This window comes from Mytilus galloprovincialis, chromosome 5 (genome assembly GCF_965363235.1).
Source record: "Mytilus galloprovincialis chromosome 5, xbMytGall1.hap1.1, whole genome shotgun sequence".
NCBI lineage: Eukaryota > Metazoa > Mollusca > Bivalvia > Mytilida > Mytilidae > Mytilus > Mytilus galloprovincialis.
Window position 1 is genome coordinate 79584485 of NC_134842.1, and position 21551 is coordinate 79606035.

At 32.1% G+C, this 21551-nt stretch overlaps 2 long non-coding RNA genes across 2 annotated transcripts; both read left to right on the top strand.

The window, feature by feature from the left end:
* The first annotated feature begins 792 nt into the window (after window positions 1-792).
* Window positions 793-5349, top strand: LOC143074745 (uncharacterized). Its single transcript, XR_012978051.1, has 5 exons — window positions 793-1350; window positions 1997-2145; window positions 2853-2944; window positions 4277-4469; window positions 5113-5349. It is a non-coding gene; the product is annotated as an uncharacterized LOC143074745 (long non-coding RNA).
* Window positions 5350-15275: 9926 nt separating this feature from the next.
* LOC143074746 (uncharacterized) lies at window positions 15276-21335 on the top strand. The gene is made up of 5 exons (XR_012978053.1): window positions 15276-15345; window positions 15937-16236; window positions 19281-19571; window positions 20125-20403; window positions 20932-21335. It is a non-coding gene; the product is annotated as an uncharacterized LOC143074746 (long non-coding RNA).
* The last annotated feature ends 216 nt before the right edge of the window (window positions 21336-21551 follow it).

Below are 21551 nucleotides of genomic sequence, written 5' to 3' on the forward strand. Positions count from 1 at the left end.
ACTTATTCATTTAACAGTTGCTAAGAAAGCTGAATATGTTCTAAAAGTGTTTGTGTTCTTTTATTAGTAGTAATCTGAAACATTGTTTTGTGTGTTACTTTAGATGGTTATCTAACGGTATCGTCTACGTTGGATTACGAATCTTTAACCAATACATCTTACATATTGAACATTACCGCTACAGACGGAAAGAATACAGCGACAGCTACAATATCTCTGATAGTAACAGACCAAAATGAGGCTCCAGTGTTCCAACAGACACAGTATTCCGTTGAAGTTAATGAATCTGCTGTAAGAATACTTTTGAAATTGAATGACAAGACAGACGTACATAAGCAAATAAATTCGATAGTGTAATTGTGCAATCTTTATATAAGTATGTTCTTTTTTTAATGAACTAGCATAATTGATTCAATGCTATTAAAAAAAGTTTCCAAATCAAAATCCATTGCGTAATCTGAACAAATACACTTTTTGAATAGCTATTCATTTGTGTAAACAACTTAGGTTTTCATTTAAAAGCTGCTAGTAAATAATTAGTCTGATCATTCGGTGTTTCGTTACCCCAGTAGTCAGTGTTTTGATACTGACATGATTGATGGCATACCTTTCTTTTTCATGTCATATTCGAGCGTTCCTGGGGTTTATTAAGGGCATCGTCTAATAAATGCATTAACCCACAAGATTTTATTCAAGACCTGTATATGAAAATTGTAATTATAACATTAGTTGTCTTTTATACATTCATTTATTTATGATTTCATACATTCATTTATTTATGATTTACAGAGAAGTACTGCGTTTCCATTGGTTGGTTTTATCATTGATGATCCTGACGTATCGGACTCATTTACATATTCACCAGATTGTGGTAACGACACCTGGAGGTTTTCTATGTCAAACAACACAGGGGAGATAATGTATGCATACGATTATGATCTTGACACTATACGTATTTCACAATACATCTGTACAGTGAAAGTAATTGACAATGGATCTAATATCGGTACAACAAATCTTACTATAAATATTAACGACATTAACGACAACATACCATACTTCAATCAAACGCAGTATACGTTTTACATAACGCCGTATGGGGTAGTTGGGACGAATATAGGTGGAGTGGCCGCTTACGACATTGATATTGAATTTGGAACTATAACATATAGTTTAAATGTGACAATGTACTCAAACTTATTCATACAAATAACAAATGAGGGAACTCTTTATATCAATGAAATTTTGAGTAATGACTTTAATTATGGAGATGTTATGACATTTACGGTAACGGCAGAGGATAATGGCGGGTTACAGACAACGGTAACGGTGTGGATTGTTTTTGCAGAGGTAAATCACTTTCTACGCTATTAAAAACAAACAACTTAATGTATGGTATCTTACTTTAATTGCGGATGATAATGTACTTTTTTACTTAACGTTTTATTAAAATAACGTTATCTTAAGACTCAAAAAACCAAAAGACATTTACATCAACAGTTACAAATAATAATTAAGAAACAACACGAACTCCACTAAAAACCGGGAGTGAAATCAGGTGCATCGGAAGGGTAAGCATTTCCTGCACCGTATACGGTAATAAGAAAAAATTTGTATGATTGCCAATGAGACAACCCTCCATCAGAGACCAAATTATTTTAAAGTAAAAAGTAACACTAATTCCACAAAGTAAGCTATAAAGATTCCAAAATGACAAAGGTTTTTTTTCCACTCTTAATTAAACTTAAATAAGATATATAAAACAAATTTTTGAAACATTGTAGAAAGATCGGCGAGAATTTTCTCATTCTTTTTCTATTTCCCATATTTCAGACTAAAGTTGATCTTTTTCAAAACGAATATATTGAAAATGGTCTTCGATCCAATAATTTTATAAAGATACAATTGATTTTATAATGTTGCATAACACTTGTTTTTCAAATTATAGAGATATGTCTATCTAATTGTGTGTTTGTGTGTGTTTTATTTTGTACAGATAAACACTGATTTACCGATCGCGACAGTACCGATGGCATTTCTAGACGATCCTAGAAATATACTTTGGTTGACAGCATTAGCCATACTTATACTCGCCTTTACACTTGGTGTGTGTATCTTCTGTACAGATTTCTGTAAGACGAAAAGGTATTGAGTTCTTAACATATTTATTGATAACCCAAATATAAAAAAGAATATGTGTTATGATTGCCAATGAGACACAACTGTCCACAAGAGACCAAAATGACACAGAAATTAACAACTACGTGTATAGGTCATCGTATGACCTTCAACAATGAGCAAAGCCCATACCGCATAGTCAGCTATAAAAGGCCGCGAAAAGACAACTTAAACAATTCAAACGAGAAAACTAACGGCCTTATTTAAAAAAAATGAATGAAAAACCAATATATAACACACAAATAAAAGACAACCACTGAATTACAGGCTCCTGACTTGGGACATGCGCATGCAAAGTCATTTTACATATTTCACACGTTTAAATACAATCATTTGTTGATTAATTTTTGCTTTAGTAACGACAATTGCAACAAATTCATGCACATTCAAAGGTTGGCTAGGGTAAAAGTTGGGTAATTTGGATTGCCACTAGACATCAAAGGATTGTTGAAAGAGGCAGATATAATGACTAACAAAAATGCACATATGAACACCTTGGACAGTTGTTCAACTTAAATGTACGCTTATTTCTTAAAGTGAATTTCATTTATTTTTTAATTGAAGATTTGTCATGTAAATCTTATTAGAGTTAAGTTAAGCACCTAATATATAGTAGTTTTTACAGAACCCACGTGTTTACTAACGACTTGATGTTGCTGAACAATTTTTTGTAGAATAAGACGACGTCCAGCGAAACGTCCAAAGACAGTAAAACTGTTTAGTCCAATTGCTGCAAAAGAAGCACCAAAAAGAAAAGCCGAAATAGGTATAAAGCCATTTATTTTGAAGTAACAATTTTAGAATATATTCAAGTCGTACAATTTTTAAATAACTTCCGTTGAATAGACAATGCTTTGTTCTAGATACAACACTATTAATGTGCGGACACTTGGAAGTTTCGAACGAACATAATATTCAAATTTTCAAACATGTCCAAAATTTCATAAAAAGGTCAAACAGATTGATTAGGCCTTGATAGAGCACGTAACGACGATCATCAGTACACAAATCATCGTCACAGAATTATACGACTTTTCAAACTTTCTTTTTCTCTTTTACCTTCTCTCCTCTTTTTTTACCTATGAAAGCTAGTATTATATTCTATTGTTTGCTTTATATGCATGTCCATGATATTATACTATTATTGTATCTTTGTATTGTATTATGGAGAAGACTTCATAAGTATGATTTACTTGTGTCTGATTCATTTTGCTTTAATCTAGCAAATAAAATGTTTAAACTAAACTAATGCTTTGCATTATTTTGGAAGTGTTTCCTCTTTTCACTGAAGTATTTGTTTTTTCTTGTTTTGTTTTTTCCATTTGCAAAAAAAAAATCAGCTACTTATTGGCGTTTTGCGCAAAAGCCGACTTATTTCTAATATAAGTAATGCCAAAATACGTGTATTTTTCTTTTTTAGAATTCTATATTAAAAATCTGTCGTGAAAATCCCTTTTCAATTAATAGACTACAGTACTTATAACACAGGATATTCTTATCATTGAAAACATCGACTTGGACTTTAAACAAATGTCGTTTTAGCAGGTACAGATGTTTATATTGGACACATTTTTCTTTTTGAAGTGAACACAACTGCAACTTCGGCTATGCCTTACTGTAAGCCCAGTGATTTATTGAATTTTTTTTTCTTTCAGGGGTGAGCCCGACTGCAGCCTCAGCTATGACTTATCGTAAGCCCAGTGATTTATGGATTTTTTTTTTTAATTTTCAGAGGTGAGCACAACTGCAGCCTCAGCTATGCCTTATCGCTAGCCCAGTGATTTATGGATTTTTATTATCTTTCAGAGGTGAGCACGACTGCAGCCTCTGTTATTCCTTATCGTTAGCCCAGTGATTTATGGAATTGTTTATCTTTCAGGGGTGAGCACGACTGCAACCTCGACTATGCGTTATCGTAAGCCCCGTGATTTATGGAATTGTTTATCTTTCAGGGGTGAGCACGACTGCAGCCTCAGCTATGTCTTACCGTAAACAAGGTGATTTATGGAATGTTTTATCTTTCAGAGGTGAGCACGACTGCAGCCTCGGCTATGCCTTATCGTAAGCCCAGTGATCTATGGAATGTTTTATCTTTCAGAGGTGAGCACGACTGCAGCTTCAGCTATACCTTATCGTAAGCCCAGTGATCTATGGAATTTTTGGTCAACTGATGGCTGGTCCATATCATCCGGAGACTCTCCAGATATATCTGACAATTTAACAATGAGCACCGAGAGTACAAATTTGTCCAGGAACATAACACACAGATCTAATACAGGAGATGGAATTTTGTATGTCTATTTATTTGTTTCCTTACTTACATTAATGAGAACAAACGACATGTTCAGCATTACGAAACTATTTTTTTTCTCTTTTTCTTGTGATAGAAAGAATTGGCAATCTAAAGTCAAACATTTTATCTCGTCACTCACTACAGATGCAATCGTCCGTTATCCAACTTTGTATTCATTTATCTACATTTTGTTTTCTGTCAGAAGTTTGAAAGAGATGTAAAGTATAGATCGATAAGACAAGCATCCCAATCAATGTCGTTTTTAGGTGAAAATAAAATATTTCAAAATGAAAATGCCTCGAGTCAGAAGAATTCTGAAGAAATTAATCGGACAAAATATATTTCTGAGAGAAGATAGGTACATGTGAACTTGTCTAAAGTCACGTTTAATGTTCCATATTTGCTTTTCGTAAATTGTTTTGTTATGTGTTAGGGCTTTGATATTTTCCTTTCAATTGTTTCACATTATTCATGTCGGTTGTGTTTTTTTGGTAGCATGATATTAGTAATAAATAGCATAACATTAGATGTACAGCAACGGTTTGCAAAGTCGCCTCAGATCCTCGTTTTTTCTCATGTTACATAAAGAAAAATAAGCTCTGCTATGTTCTTTAGATAATTGTCATTTTGGTTCTTTTCAGATTTCATTTCTGGCGAGATAACAATGACGAAGGCTGGCTTTAGGAACTTTGTTGAATTTGAACTTATGGATTATTGGCATAAAATGTTATCTTAATGTATAATGTCATTTATGTTTCTTTTTGTTTTTGTTTTATTTATATTTGAACAGTTTCTTTGTTACCTTATTTGACGCTCTCATGAAACTTTCATATACTTATTTCATTATAGTATTAAATTCGTTATAGCATTTATTCATCTACGACAACTTTAAAAAGTGTGAAAGAATATATAAATAGTGTCTCTCGTTATCTTATTCTTCGTACGACAATATGCTCTGTAGCTGATATTCAAATAAGACAGAACGTTTTACTTACATACTATTCCAAAAGAAAGCTATTCAGTTTGTTTAACAAACATTGCTGCAAGAATAACATCATTTTTCAATGGGGCCTTTTTGAAAATCCAAACATATCCTTCAGAATAGCTTACGATAAATGAAAACACATTTAACTGGAAGGTTACAGATAATTTCACGGAATAAAATTAGTCTTAATGCCGATATACTATTTAATATAGGTACTTAGGGCATAATGTATTTTTTTAACATAGAAATGAAATATCAAAAGTTCATATAGATATCAACATGTTGGAGCTACATATATTTCTCCATTTTATATAAATCACAATAACTTTGTAACGTGGTAACTATTGTAACTTAAGAGAAGGCGTGGTAAGGTGAGGGAGAAATCATAAAACGACGATACGGCGCCGTAAACAGACAACAGTCAGCTCCGTGTTGAAGGCCATACTTTAACCTATATTGGTTTACTTTTAAAAATCATTATTTGGATGGCACTCATACCACATCTTCCTATATCTAAACACCGTGGATACTAGTACTACAAATGCCATCGAAAACTGAGGTGATCTCATGTGTTCTGGTAAGCAGGGTAAGCAGGGTAAACATAACTAGATGAATTAGCTACACGTATACCCTAATGGAGATCAAATATTGAAAGCTGTAATAGAGCTAAAAGTTTAGTATTAGTGACTTTCTTTACTATCACTAGTGCTGCTCAACTGTTTGTTCAAGTGAATATCATCTGCGCGAAACAGTTCGTAACAAGGTGATATTATACCTGTGTATACGTCTTGACTAAAAACATACAGAACACTCTTAGATATAGTTTTAGAAAGGGTATTTCAATTTCTCGCTTAAGCCGGGACGGCGAAAGTGAGAAAAGCAATCGAGTTGAGATAACCAATGATAATCTGTTTATCGCTATTTTACCTGGGACGACGTTGTCAATTTCATGTCAATTTCATTAGCAACGCCAGATGCCTCCTTAGTTTCTGGCGATAATTTTCCATCTAAAGCTTCAAGCATAATATGAAAAATAATCACAAAATAAGATCAAAGGAAAAATTTACAAAATAGTGATAATCTCCGATATTTCATATCTCGTGTCAGTGGTCCACTTTTTTATTTGTTTCTGTTCAATTTTCTTTTAAGTTCTTGTTTTTAAATTATTTTTGCTTTTTTGTTTATTTCCTATAATCTTACTTTTTTTATTTTTCTCAAATAATATGAAGCTTCATTAAATACACCTTTGACTGTCTGAGAAAAATGTTGCTTCCCAACAAAGAATTACGAAGAAGATGAATGCTTAAGCTCATTTTTTAGAAGTACTGTTAATTCTCGCCAATAATGAAGGTCGACTTTACTAGCTGAATCTAAAGGTTTATTGTGTTAACCTTTAATTTGTTCTCGTCATGATTATGTATGAAATAATTGTCACTGGAAATTCAGCAAGCAATTATCAAACAATCGTACGCAGGAATACTATTTTTTTATGCACACATTCGGTACACTTTCTTGTTCATGTTGGGCTAAACATTTGCAGGGCTCGGATTTAGAAAACCTCATGAATAACAAGTAAAATACAAATGACAAAGGTAGTTGGAAAATATTAGAAAAGTGATTATATTTCTTATTTCTTATAGGCTAAAACATTGACATTAATACCACAATATGTGGGCTTAACGAAAGAATGGCAGCAACCAAACGACACAAATTGACAGACATATAACCGTCAATATTTCCTGGAAAAGGAGAGAATAATTTATGATTTGTTTTAAAAACTAAAATGTCACTTTAGACATGCATTGGACTGATAATCATTTATTAAATGATATTCAAAACAGAATGTTGTACTGATAAAACCAGAAGGATCCTTTAACAATAAAAACCTGGCATCAAATCTCACTGTTTCTAATTCTTTTAATGTAAATTTACATTTGGACTAGTTTTCTGTTTTTTGTTGTTTGATGTGAAATAAGATATGGTATGGTTGCCAAAAGACAACTCTCAACAAAAGACCAAATGACACAGACATAACAGATACTGTAGTTCACCGTACGGCCTTCAACAATGATCAATGATCATACCTCATAAGTTATATAGTCAGCTATAAAAGATCCCGAAATCACAAATATAACACAACTCAAACGAGAACACTAACGGTCTAATTAAGGATGTACACCTCTGAGGAGCCAAAAATTTCTAGAATTAAACTTTTTTTCTTAACCTGATTTTTAGGTTTATAAGACTGTAACAAAATAATTGGTGAAGAAAAAATCATATGGTGGTGCACTTCTTTTTTTGCTACGGCCCTTTGAAAATGCCCAATTTTGATGATTTCCCCATTTTTCATCGATTTTTACCTATTTTTGGGCTATTATCATGAAAAAAATTACAGTTTCATAATTAAACTTTTTCTCATACTTTCTATAAAGATGAAGTGGACCAATTTGAATAAATTTAACATACAAAAACTATAGGTAGGTGTTAATATAAAAAAGTTTTATCATATTTTGACGCTTTTTTGTGTAAAATTTACCAAGCTGTCAATTTTGTATTTTTGTGATTTTTCTCAGTTTTAAGAACAAAATGCATATTATTTCAACCTTTTTGTTATCAATGAATGAAAAAAAGACATATCTAAGAAATTTGAAAAGACCAAAATGATATGGGATGTACATGATTCTTGTAAAATCATATTTTGTATCCCTCACCCATTTTCTCAAAATTTTGGCTAAAAATACTGACTTGATTGGTCGTAAAATTTGAAAACTGGATTACGCAAAAACCATTCACTGTAAATACACATTTTTTTCACAGATTTATGTTTGCTTATAATATTTTTAAAATTCATTGATATTTTCCACTTCTATCACATGTTTTGGAAATAATTCAAGAACGAGATTTCAACGAGACTGAACGAGACTGAAAAGTCAGAAGAATACATCCTTAAAATACAAAAAATGAACGAAAAAACAAATATGCACATCATGCACATGTCTCGATATTGTTCATGTTGTTTAGATTACATAATTCGATATCGTCGAAGATAATAAGGCACTCGTCCAACGTTTACTGTTCATATTGATTAAGAAGAGAAGAGAAAAATATAACACAGATTTATTATCATACACTGGTTTCTTTTGATGTGCATTTGATATTCTTATTAAACATGTTATAAAAATAAGATTTATTATTGCTGACTGGTTTATTAACGTTTATTGAAATGTCCGAAACCTTGTGTTGGCCTTTAATTCGAGCAATGAATTGCCTATCTTTATCAGTTCTTTCTATGTAAAATTGCATCTTACTAGGTAACCAAGATGGCGAACGCTGAAATCCTGTATTGTAAACATAATTCCTTAAAGGTCCATTTCCTCCTAAAATAATCAGTGGATTGAGCATGCGTAGCAAAACGGAAAGCACCCACAATGCACGGTTGATGTGAACCGGTGTATTAATATATTGAAACAAAACTCGTAACATCAAGTCAATAAAGACACTAGTGGTCAATATAACATTACTTATAGTTGCCCGGATAAACCTACCAACAAAATCGCCATCCATTCGATCCATAGTAAAGCCTGGCTGTTGTGGAATATGACACCGATTGTAACATAAATTCACTAAGATGCTTGCATGACAGCATACGATTATAATGATAAAAAGCACTGGAATAACCCAGAAGATATGTCTTACTGCAATATTTCCTTCGTGGAAACAGTAAAACATAGAAAGAGTGTTAGAAATATAGTGTACATGAAATTCTATGTGGATCCCCAAACAATAGAGAAATGTCGGAACACCACATAACAACATATACAGAATTGTTTTCTTAACACTGAAAAATCGCAAATGTTTAAACGGGAATTTTGTATACATAACTTTCTCAAGCGTCATAATTGTTAAACATAGAAAATTAAATATTCCAAAAAATGCGTTTAGAAATGCATCAATCTCTCCAACATATTTGTGAATCCATATTCTTTCCTTTATTAGTACAACAAAAGCAAATATAGCATGGTGAGAAATAAGAACCAAGTCACTCGCTAAAAACACAAAAATTGCCGCATTAGCTGGAGTCTGTAACTGGTCTTTCGAAATAATTTCACGAAATATTCGGAAATCCAAAACCAGTCGGAAATATATCTCTAAACTGTACAGCAGAATTTGTAGTATTTTAGAGAGTAAAAATTTGTCGAATGGTTCCCCCTCCAGCAAGAAATACATTTCCTCCGATCCTTCGTGTGTAAGTTCGGTAAGATTGGTGCACTGTCCCATACTTTTTTGATATGCTATACAATGTGTATCACTATAAAAACTTATTCATACAATATTGTCTATCGCTAAATGTGTATCCGTGAATCACTCTATATATATCACATGTCTTCTGATCCTTCGTGTGTTAGTTCGGAAAGATTGGCGCACTGTCCCATGCTTTATTTACATGCTATACAATGTCTATCACTAACACTTATTCATACAAAATTGTCTGTCACTGAATCATACAATATAAATCCCTGACTCATATACCATGTATATACAATGTACATGTCACTGAATCACTCTATATTTCTAAAACATTGCCTCTGATCCTTCGTGTGTTAGTTCGGTAAGATAAGTGCACTGTCCCGTATTTATTTTACATGCTATGAAATGTCTCTCACTGCTGTTCCTTACATTTTGACATACTTTACAATGTACATCACTAAATCATACAGAGTATTTCACTGAATCATACAATAGATATAACATGTATAAGAAGATGTGGTATGAGTGCCAATGAGACAACTCTCCATCCAAGTCATAATTTATAAAAGTCCTACGATGTCTATCAGTGAATCAGTCTTTTTCTGAAAACATTTTTAAACAATTTTGCTTCAAATCTTTTTCTGTGCGATATATATATCCTCCACTTCTCAATAATGTAAACACTTTCAATTTAATTAGTATTTTTACTGCGTCTTGAAACAATTTCTTATCATGTAAAGATGAAGGGCATTCACCGATATTTTGTCGAATATTGAGTTGTTTGTAGATTCTGATAACGCCGTGTATTTGTAAATCTACAATGTAACTTTATCTAGAACGTACTGATTACTCATTATGCATATTCTTTGGCACAATTTTCCAAACCATTTCGCCTTCTGTCTTTTCTCTTGTAATTATCATCTATTCTTATTGCACTAGACTATGAGTATTTAATCAGAGAATGCAGCATACTTGTGTGAAATTAAGAATATACGGACAGTTATTTCGTTTGTAATTATTTTTATGTGCTACAACTGTCATCAATGATTGACATATTGTGCACATTGTAATTGGATTTGTCACATTGTCATTGGTTGATAAGATTATTGTGATATACATGTACTCAATGACATATGTCTAAAGCATTTGTTGATATTGTGCGAAAGATAATTGAATATGTCGCACATATTACAGTATTATATACATAATACAGGGTTTTAAAATACCATTAATTTCATACATGTATATCATTACTTTCAATGGTATTTTTAAACCCTGCACATAAAACTGAAATATGTGTAGAGTACACAAAAAAACTTTTATAATAATGGATTGTAATATTATATGCAATATTAATCATCATTTGAAATACGGAAACTTTCTGCATTTTTAATCCCTAATTTTCGAAAAGCACGAAGTAATAATTTCGTAAATGTTGGCGACGTTGGCGACGTTGGCGAACAGCTATGATTTCAAAAATGTTGGCGACGTTAGCGAACAATAACATACAAAATGATGCTATATAATTTAACATATCATCGTGTAATGTGTTTTCGTACTTAGTCTAATAACAATTTTCATTGCTTACGGTTGTCACTGTAAGTTGAGTTTTTATTCAGGTGTTTACTCAAATTTAAAAAGCATGTCCTGTAGATTGATTTTAGGTATCTAATTTTTTTTTGTCAATGCTTACTACGATTTTTTACTGTTTCCGATTACTTTGCGATTTTTGTATGTCAAAAAAACGGCGTCATATGTTTTCGTATGAAATAAAAATTGGATCAGTACACGGACAGGAAATGACTACAAAATCCGGAAATTAATATTTTCTAAAGTCGTGGTTCTGGTGATTGCTTTAATCATAAAAAAAAGTCATTAAATACTTTTCAGTACTAAAAATTACTAGTAAATAGTGTAAGGTTGGTGTTTCGTGTGCTGAAATTTTTAGATTTTCATTATTTTCAGATTGGCACCTTGTTTGTACAAAATTCATTATTTTTTCTAAAATAAAATGCAGTTTTCAAAATTTAGGATTAAATATAAAAAAGTTAAGACTGTTTTCATCTTCATGTATCAAGGATGTATAAAAAAAATTGTCAATGAAATATTGAATAATTATATTTTGAACAACCATTTTATATAAGAACCCTGCTAATTTTAACTCGATGGTTTGTAATTAAAACGGCCAAAAAACACATGACAGTCATATGTCTCGAAGATCCGATGTCTGACTTGCAAAAATAATATCTGGACTTTATTTTAACCATTCAGAATTTTTTCCACAACTATTCTAGTGATGCATATTTTTGACATTAAATAAAAATAAAGAAACAGAAAAAAACATCCCACAATGTACGCGTATGCAGTCGAAACCGACGAAATGTGGTTGATACGAAAACATATGTCATACGAAAACATATGACACGACGATATGCCTTGGCTGGGCATCTATTGACTAGAAATTACTAGGTTGTAAAATTTTATTTATTCACATCGGTAAATCAAGGTGCCGCAATTTATGATGTGTGCATAATATTTTTATTAATATCTTTAATATATTATCAAAGACATTCTAAACCCTCATTTAATTCACTTTAACTAACTAATTTTATTTTTGAATTATATGTATTTTTTTTTCATATCTTTAATATAAAAATATCCGCTTTTTCGGTTAAGTATTTAAAATTTTAATACTCAATCGACAAGTGGAGTGCTATGATAAAACGGAGGTATATACCAGAACAGAACAGAACAGAGTTCGTAAAAGTTGGTGACGTTGACGTCGTTGGCATGCATGGGGAACAGAAATGATTTCGTAAATGTTGGCGGTGTTGGCGAACATTACGAACATTTACACAATCTTGAACCGCAATACGAAGAAGAGCAGAACGTGCTCATTTATTTATTGTACGTATGTCGGTAAACTAAATGAATAAAGACCATATATCGGTTACAGTGCAGAGATTTGGTGTCACGATATCTCAGTAGCATGGGTTCAAATCCCGGCGAGGAAAGAACTAAAAATTTGCCAAAGCAATTGCGAAAGCAAATTTACAGATTTAACATTGTTGGGTTGATGTTTAGACGAGTTCTTTATATATATATATATATATATATATATATTATATATATATATATATATATATATATATATATATATATATATATATATATATATATATATATATATATATATATATATATATATTGAAAAGGGAAGGTATCAGGATATTCCTCTAAATCTTCATATACATCGTACGTACGACGATCCATCGGTACATTGATGACTATACGTCGGCGTGTCGCAAACAGACACTTAATAAAATATAATAACTAATGAGCGCAATAATTTAAAAATAATTTTGTGAAAAAAACAAAACAAAAATTAACACATTTACATATTTACAAACAGGTTAGATATCTAAATTCCTCGACACGATAGAACTTGTGCCAGATGCTCAAGTTCTGAAGATGAAGGTGAGTTACACTTTCTGAAAAATACTCATGATTCATACCATTGTTTGTATATTTTGTGTATTCTCTTTTTTCTCTTAGAGCATTGGGACAGGTTGTACTAGAGGCTGCATCCAAATCCAAATATTTTTACACAGAAATTTTACAAAATATTTTACTATGTCATTTTTAAAGCACCTGCCCTTTGTTGCTCCTGCATTTGGATAACTACATATTAATCTGATTTATATGCTTCAGCCGCAAGGAGGACTATAAAATAGGAATTCTTTTTTACGTTAATGCTTTTGTTGTAAAATGTTTAAATCTTTCAGATTTCTGTGAAGAGGCTTGAGTGTCCTTTAAGCACCTGCCCTTGGTGACTCCTGCATATGAACAACAATACTATTTGCTCATATGCATCAGCCACGAGGAAGGACTTAACTCAAAGTTTTTCTATAATGGATGTGATGCTGCTTCTGGTGCATGGTCAATAGTCATTAAACATACAGGTTTTGGTATACATGTGACTACATGTACTATCAACTCAATCTATATTTCATGTTTTTTGTCAAACGTATTTCTATTTTTATTTTTGTTTATTGTCTATTGAATTGTGTGATAAAAAAATCAATGTACTTATTATGCCCGTAATGGGTCCACTATTGGAAATAAAATATATCTTATCTTATCTTATACTGGCCGAGTTCACTTGAAACTCTTCAATCGACTTCAGAGTTAATAGATTATCACATGAACGCACTAGAATTGATATTCGGAACAACTCTAAGCAACTCTATGGTAAGGTCCTGACCAAGCATAAAAAAATAAAATATTCTCATGGTTTGACGTCATTCAAGAGTTTCTCGAGTTTAACCCTGCCTCCGTGAGGGTTGGAACCAGAGTACGAGGGGTTAACTCGAGTGGTTAAAGTAAAATCGTATTGTTGAAACCAGAGTAGGTGAAGTTTATTCGAGAGTTTCAAGTGAACTCGGCCACTATTTACTGATTTAGTTAGATTTGTTGTAAATATGCACACTACGTTAAACTAATTGTGCCATTTTACTATCACTAACACCTATTAAGAGAGGGGAAATAGACTTTGTGCAGTTCTAAAAGTTTTCAATTTAAACCTCTAAGTGGTTCTGGAACAAACCAATCATATTCTAAGTGTTAATAATTATCAACTAATACCCATGAAAGTATAAGGAAGTAATAATATATAAACTACAGAGTTCATTTATTCCATTTAGCTTTTAATAATTGATGCTTAAAACTTTTTATTTTAAAACGGTAAGAATGATTTTGGTTTTTTCTCCCTTATTTCTAAGAAAGATCGTAAGGTGCTTAACATTTGTAGCATTTCTTTAAAGTATCAGGAATTATTGGTTTTCTCACAAAGATTTTAGCTCATTTTGTCATGCTAATGAGTAATGTTATTATCGTGGGTTATGGTTAAGAATAATTTGATGGCTTTCAAGCATATGTATATGCACTAAATTTTCAATTGGATTTTCAAAAGGGTATCCTCAGCAATTTAATAGCACATAACGATTTGTTATATTTTTTGGAAAGGCCTAGGATAAACGAGCGAATGGGTTTTACATGCTGTTGGTCATGGAGATGGGAAATATTGCATTTTATTACGTTCTATGTCAATTGGTCTCTGGTAGAGAGTTGTCTCATTGGCACTCTTATCGTATCTTCTTATTTCATATAGACTTATGCATTACCCAAATACATATATTGTGTTGCTGTTTGCGTTTCTTCCAGTGGGAAATATTACATGCATATTCAGTACAACCAAACAATTAGAAGTATCCATATTGATGTGCAAAAAATCAATTTCCAGCGGAGATGGGCCTCAGCTGGTCCTTAGATAAAATCAAGTACTAGTTCATTGAAAATGGACGCCATACTTAACTGAACGAAAGTAAATCGCTCGCGAAACTTAGTTGTTTTACAAAAATCTAATAACAAACATTTTGATTCAATAAATTAATCAGATGCATATACATGAGGATACAATGGTGTTTGAAAAATTAACAAGCTTAGCGAACAAATTAAACCTAGTACGCATTCTTCATGTTTATAAAAATATCAACTAGTTTCAATTATTCAGGAAATCAAAGTTAGACGGAAGCGGAAATGAAGACTTCAACTAGTCAAGTTATTGTTTTATTGGTGATAGGTAACGTATTCAAAGTTATTTAGGAAACAATATGTTATAGATTTGTATGCATACTTTTAACCTTCGGGCTCAAATTAGAAGATATGAATAGGCAATTTAAATTAATTTAAACATGATATACAATTAACTATAATGTGAATAAATCAGAAAAATGATTATGTTGGTTTGTGTACCTCCTTATGTACGCGTGTAAATGGATGTCTGTTTTCTAATTTTTATTTATAAGGGGTATTTAGGGGTGGGGGTGGTTTGAAACCAATGGCGAAATAAAAAAAAAAATGCATATGTAGAAGAAAAACAAATACAAAGGAAAAAAGACAAAACGTTCGAACAGACAACAATAACAAAACACAACACAGATAGATAGATATAGTTTAAAAGCACGAAACCAACCAAAAATCTAAAGAGTGAGATGTTCCCTCTATGTATTCAGTTCCTGCTCTGATTGGTTCTGTGCCTTCCCTATTCACTGCTGAACCATAAAACCAATTCAAATTCAAGATATTCGATACATTGCACTTTAATTTAAAACTGTTGAATGTAATTTTGATGAAATATATGTAAAAAAACAAACCATATATTTTGTTTCAGTATGTAAAATTGAGGGTATGGTAAATACATGTATCTACCTAAACGTTACGGAAGGTTCTACGGCAGTCCTAAAGTGTCCAACTAAACCAGTGTATACTTGGTCGGATGCGCAAGCTGACAAAATTTATACATTAAACGATGACATCAATCAGGAACTGAATATTTCGCAGAAAATGTATCTAGATAAAGATAGAAATTTCTTAATAAAAAACTTTGGAAAAGATGATGTGCGAACTTATCGATGCTCTACTAACGTTAAGGGCATTCCAGTTTGGTACGACTTTAACATTAGATTAAAATGTGAGTAATTTTAAATACTTCTATATCTGTTTTTAATATCCGTTAATTTTATTACTACCACTGGGTGGATGCCTCTGCTGGTGGAATATTAGTCCCCGAGGGTATCACCAGCCCAGTAGCCGAAAATACGGATTTTTTTGTGTTATTAAAATTTGCTGTTACAAAATGATAGAAACTATTATAAATTAAGGAATGTATCTCCCTCACGCAAAGCTCTGATTTCTTTCACGGATTTGGCTATACTTTTTGGACCTTTTAGATTATAGATCTCTATCTTTTATATAAGCTTTGGATTTCAAATATTTTGGCCACGAGTATCATTGAAGAGACATGTATTGTCGAAATGCGCAACTGCAGGAAAATTGGTACCGTTTAATAATGTTATTAAATTTACCAAAGTTATCAACTGAAAATGCAATATTAACACTGCATTATTGTTCCGATTGAAGTGATGAGCTTAGGTACTTGCAAATCGAATAAGACTGCAGTTAAAAATACTTGATGGAAGAAAAAGTTTACACGAAAGGCTTTCTGTTAATGTTTCCATTGGTTGCCCGATTTGTTTTTTTTATATATGTTACAGTAAATAGGTGAAATTAGGAATTACATGTAATTACTAAAATTTAGGAATTACATGTAATTCCTGATGCACTTAGTAAATACAAGTAATTCCTAGAACTGCCCAGTAATTACCAGTAATTACTGATTTTAAAATGAATTTTTACACCTATTTACTAACTGTTAAAACAATGTTGTAATATGGTCAACTGATCAAAAGTTATGGCAATACTAGTAAGAAAATCAGTGAGTATTCAGCTATCCAAATTTTAAGGGTTTTGCAGAACCCAGTGTCTCGCCTACTTTTGCTGTGAGTCGCAGGCCCAACAAAAATAGGAAAAAAAATATTTATAATTTTCCTCTAGATACTATCTTTTGACTATTTCTGTCTATCAAAATTTGTTAAAAATTCAGGATGGTTTATGAAATCTAAACTTTAACTGCAGAGTGTATGTTATGTTAACTGGAAAAAAATAGTCCGTTTAAATAAGTAATATACGAAAAAGCATAGTTATTTTTACAAACTTTATTTCTAGATATTATCTTATGATCATAAACAAGCTTCTGTCCAATTTTGGTAGAAATCCAGGATATTTTGAGAAAGTTATTAAAATTTAAAAAAATTTACCCACAGTGTGAATGTAATAATAACTGGCATAAAAACTAAGTACCTTTATAAGTAAAATACGGAAAAACTTGATTTTATTTTTACAAAATTTACTTCTTGAAATTTATCTTTTGATCATAAACAACTGAAGCTTCTGTTCAAGTTTGGTAGAAATCCAGGATAATTTGAGAAACTTATCAAAATTCAAAAAATATAACCACAGAACGAATATTTGTGGACGCCGCTGGTGACGGAATTATAAGGTTGGTTCGCTATGTCTCGTTTTTGCGACAAAAAACCCAGGCTCGACGAAAAGGAAAAGAATGTCAACATTGAAAGTAAAACAAAAGGGATGGACCATTTAGTTGACTTTTTCAATCCACAAAAAGATGATTTTATACAGGTAGAAACGATGATAAAATTTTGTTGGAGGTATATAAGTTTAAGTTTGGAGGTCTTGAAGAACTCATAAAAACACGGAAATATGAAAATGTGACTCTTAACGCCATCAATTTGTATAAATTTGTTTGTGAAGAATGTCAGCTTCATCGCAAATGTCTGACAAAAGAAGTCGTAGTTAAACCTATTTTGTAAAAGGAATTTAACTCATGTTATTGGCCAAGTTGATATGCAGAGTATGCCTGATGGAGATTTTAATATAACAAAATTATGAGATTTTAAGAATTATCAAGATCATTTAACCGAGTTTGCCATAATATAATGTCTATCTTAAAAAATAGCTGGCTAAGTTGCCTATAAATTTCTCAGAAATGTTTTTCTCAATATTGGATTTATATCATTGTCTTTGCATGCTCTAAATGATTTTTAGGGCATGCAAGACATATAAAACATATAAAACAACCATTTTCCAGTTTCAATTCACAAACACTGAAGAGTATGCACTTTTAATGTGCCTTATACTCCTTGATACTTAAGTAAGCCCTAAAAATCCCTACCCCTTACTTTCTTATTTGATATCTTGAATTATGTCTTTAATTTTTAAACAAAAATATCAAGTCAGTAAATAGCTGTAAAAATGACCAAAAAAATCAGTAAATACCTGTAATCACTGAAACAACTAGTAAATACATGTAATTACTAAATTGACTAGTGATTACCGGTATTTACTGAAATGTTTAGTTATTACGTGTAATTCCTAATTTCACCTATTTACTGTAACATATACATGACAAACATATCAACCACTTCTGTGACAGTTAAATTATACTATATCAAAATGTTTAAGCAACATTTTTTCTTGAAAATCATGAATGAACAGAAATTTGACATAATATAAACAATTTTGATGGCATACTTTATGCTGCCTATGCGTTATGGGCTTTGTTCGTTGAGGAAGGCTGTACGGTGACCGATAGCTGTTAATTTCTGTGTCATTTTGGTCTCTTGCGGAGAATTGTCAATCACACCAACATCTTCTTTAACTATATTTGAAAGAGAAAAAACTTTTTTTCCACGAAACTTATTTTAAATAATTCATGAAGAGAAGTCAATTCATAATTGGGATCACCAACTTTACATATATTTGAAAATGGAAATGGGGAATGTGTCAAAGAGACAACAGCCAGACCATACAACAGATAACAACAGAAGGTCACCAATAGGTCTTCAATGCAGCGAGAAACTACCGCACCCAGAGGCGTCCTTCTACTGGTCCCTAAACAAAATTAACATCTATACTAGTTCAGTGATAATCGATTTATACTAAACTCTGAATTATACATAAGAGACTAAAATTAAAAATCACACAAGACTAACAAAGGACAGAGGCTCCTGGCTTGGGACAGGCGCAAACATGCGGCGGGTTAACATGTATACGTGTGTAAACTTTAACCTTAAATTTAAGTGGTTTTCATTTCAGTTAAGCCAATATCTTATAAAAATGACAGAAATATTACACTAATCTCAGTTGTTGGAAATGTAACAAATATTTCGCTAGATGTGAACAGCTATCCCGCACCAACGGTATCATGGGGAACCGGAAACGGTGGAACACTTGGGAACTGGAAAGTGTCAACCTGGTCAAACGATACATCAATCCATCGTCTAAAATCCTCTGTGTTATTAACAGCACTTGATCATTTTGGCTTATATCGAGCTGTTATCAGAAATTCAGAAGGCAGTATAGACATATGCATTAGATTTGTTGAAGGTAGTAGATAGTAATGTTTTAAAAAGAAAACATAATTTTACATTTTAGATAGTTGTCTCATTTCCTTATTTTTATATATAAAAAAAACATCCTTATATTTTAGTCTCTGTTAGATAGTTGTCTCATTGGGATTCCCTCCACATCTCCTTATTCTCGTATTTGGACAGGAAAAGGAACTTATGGCAAGTAAAAACTAGTTAAAACGAAAAAACCAACCCTCGAATCATATATACTAGAATTAGACCGCGAGATCGCAGTACAATTGTGCAAGTGTTGAAACTAAGAGATTGTTAATTTCGCAGGCAGTACGTCAATTGAGCATGCTCGAAGGCGTATAAGACTAAGATCGATAAGAGTCTCGAATTTGAATATTTTCTATAAAAAAGGGGCGTTTCCTGAGGAAAAATGATTGTATGAAGGACAAATTGAGAAAGTTAAAAACACTACATTCATACGTCATATCACAAAGATTTCAACTATACATGTTTACAAAGGAAATGCTGCTTCCTTTAGTAGTATTGATATATGGATGTTCATTTTATATATATTTCAGAAAACATGGTTGATGTACAACCAAAAAGTATTGTATGTACAACCACACAGACGGTCAAATTAAGATGTAAAGTTAAAAATGTCGAAGACCCTTTGCCAAAATTCATTTGGAATCAATACTTAGATGGTGTGCACATTCGTAGACTGCATGGAGAAGATCATTACTATGTTTCGGTTCTTTCTATAGCGTACTGCAGTTATCAAGATCTTGGCAATTACTCTTGCACGGTAGCATGCAACGGAAGAAACATGACGTCAACCGCTTACGTAATAGTTCAAGGTAAGATACGATACACTATCATCTTACGTACAACCGAGACAAGAATATTCCCTTTGCAGGTACTCGTCAAATGTTGTCTTAAAGGAGTCGGCTGGAAGGCCACTGTTGAATAATTAAAGTCATCTTACGTTATGATTTATAGTTGACATACACCCATATATAATTGTAGTTTCCAGGACGAATCCTGTTTTATCAGGTAATATGTCGAATATTTAAACATCACAAGTCGGAGAAAAAAGGTATAAGAGAGGCTGAAGAACAAAGAATATTCAAAATAATACTTTAGGTAAAAAAACAGTATGTTCCCGGCATGGTTAAAAAAATGACAAAAAGACAACACACCACTGACAGGTAAAGATTGTCTGAGGGGTGGTCTCAGAGGCTCCGGAAGGCAAAACACAACACTAATAACTTAAGACTGAGGAGGGTCGCAGGGGCTCCTTTTAAATAGAGATAAAAGTTACTTCGAAAAACTACAATCTATAGTTTATGCAGTTCATGTTGTTTGATTGGGTTCTTTATTTGCAGGATCACCAGTAGTAATCAAACAAGATGTAATAGCCGACTCATCAAATGTAACACTGGCAGTCACATATATTACGGAACCACCACTGATGTATATCTTATGGTATATTAACGACGAGATTGTAAAAGAAAGCAATTCTAGTAACCAAACGGATATATTTATACAAAACATCAAAGTAAATGTTCCCGTTAACTACCACCAAACATCAATAACCAGGAATGTCCATCAGAGTCAGCTGTCATTCAGCCGAGCCGTAGTTTCGCATATGGATACTATCAGCTGCCATTTAAAAAATAGGATAGGAAGCAGAGAACCATTATTTGAAGCAAACATGTTAACCATAACTTTAAAGAATAAAGAAATAAGTAATATAGTTTACATAAGAACAACTGAATTAGAATCGATACGTGACAATATTACAGTTATTTCACATTTAAATGATAAACAAGGTATATAAATTATGACAAAATAATATGATGACAGTTTCTGAAATTCAAATCGTTTTGCAAGACACCATGAAAATTATTTAAATCTAACTTAAAACTTGTACAAAATACCATACATGGAAAAACTAGAGTGAGCAACTATAGCCTCAAAAACAGATACCTATGTGTTTCATATA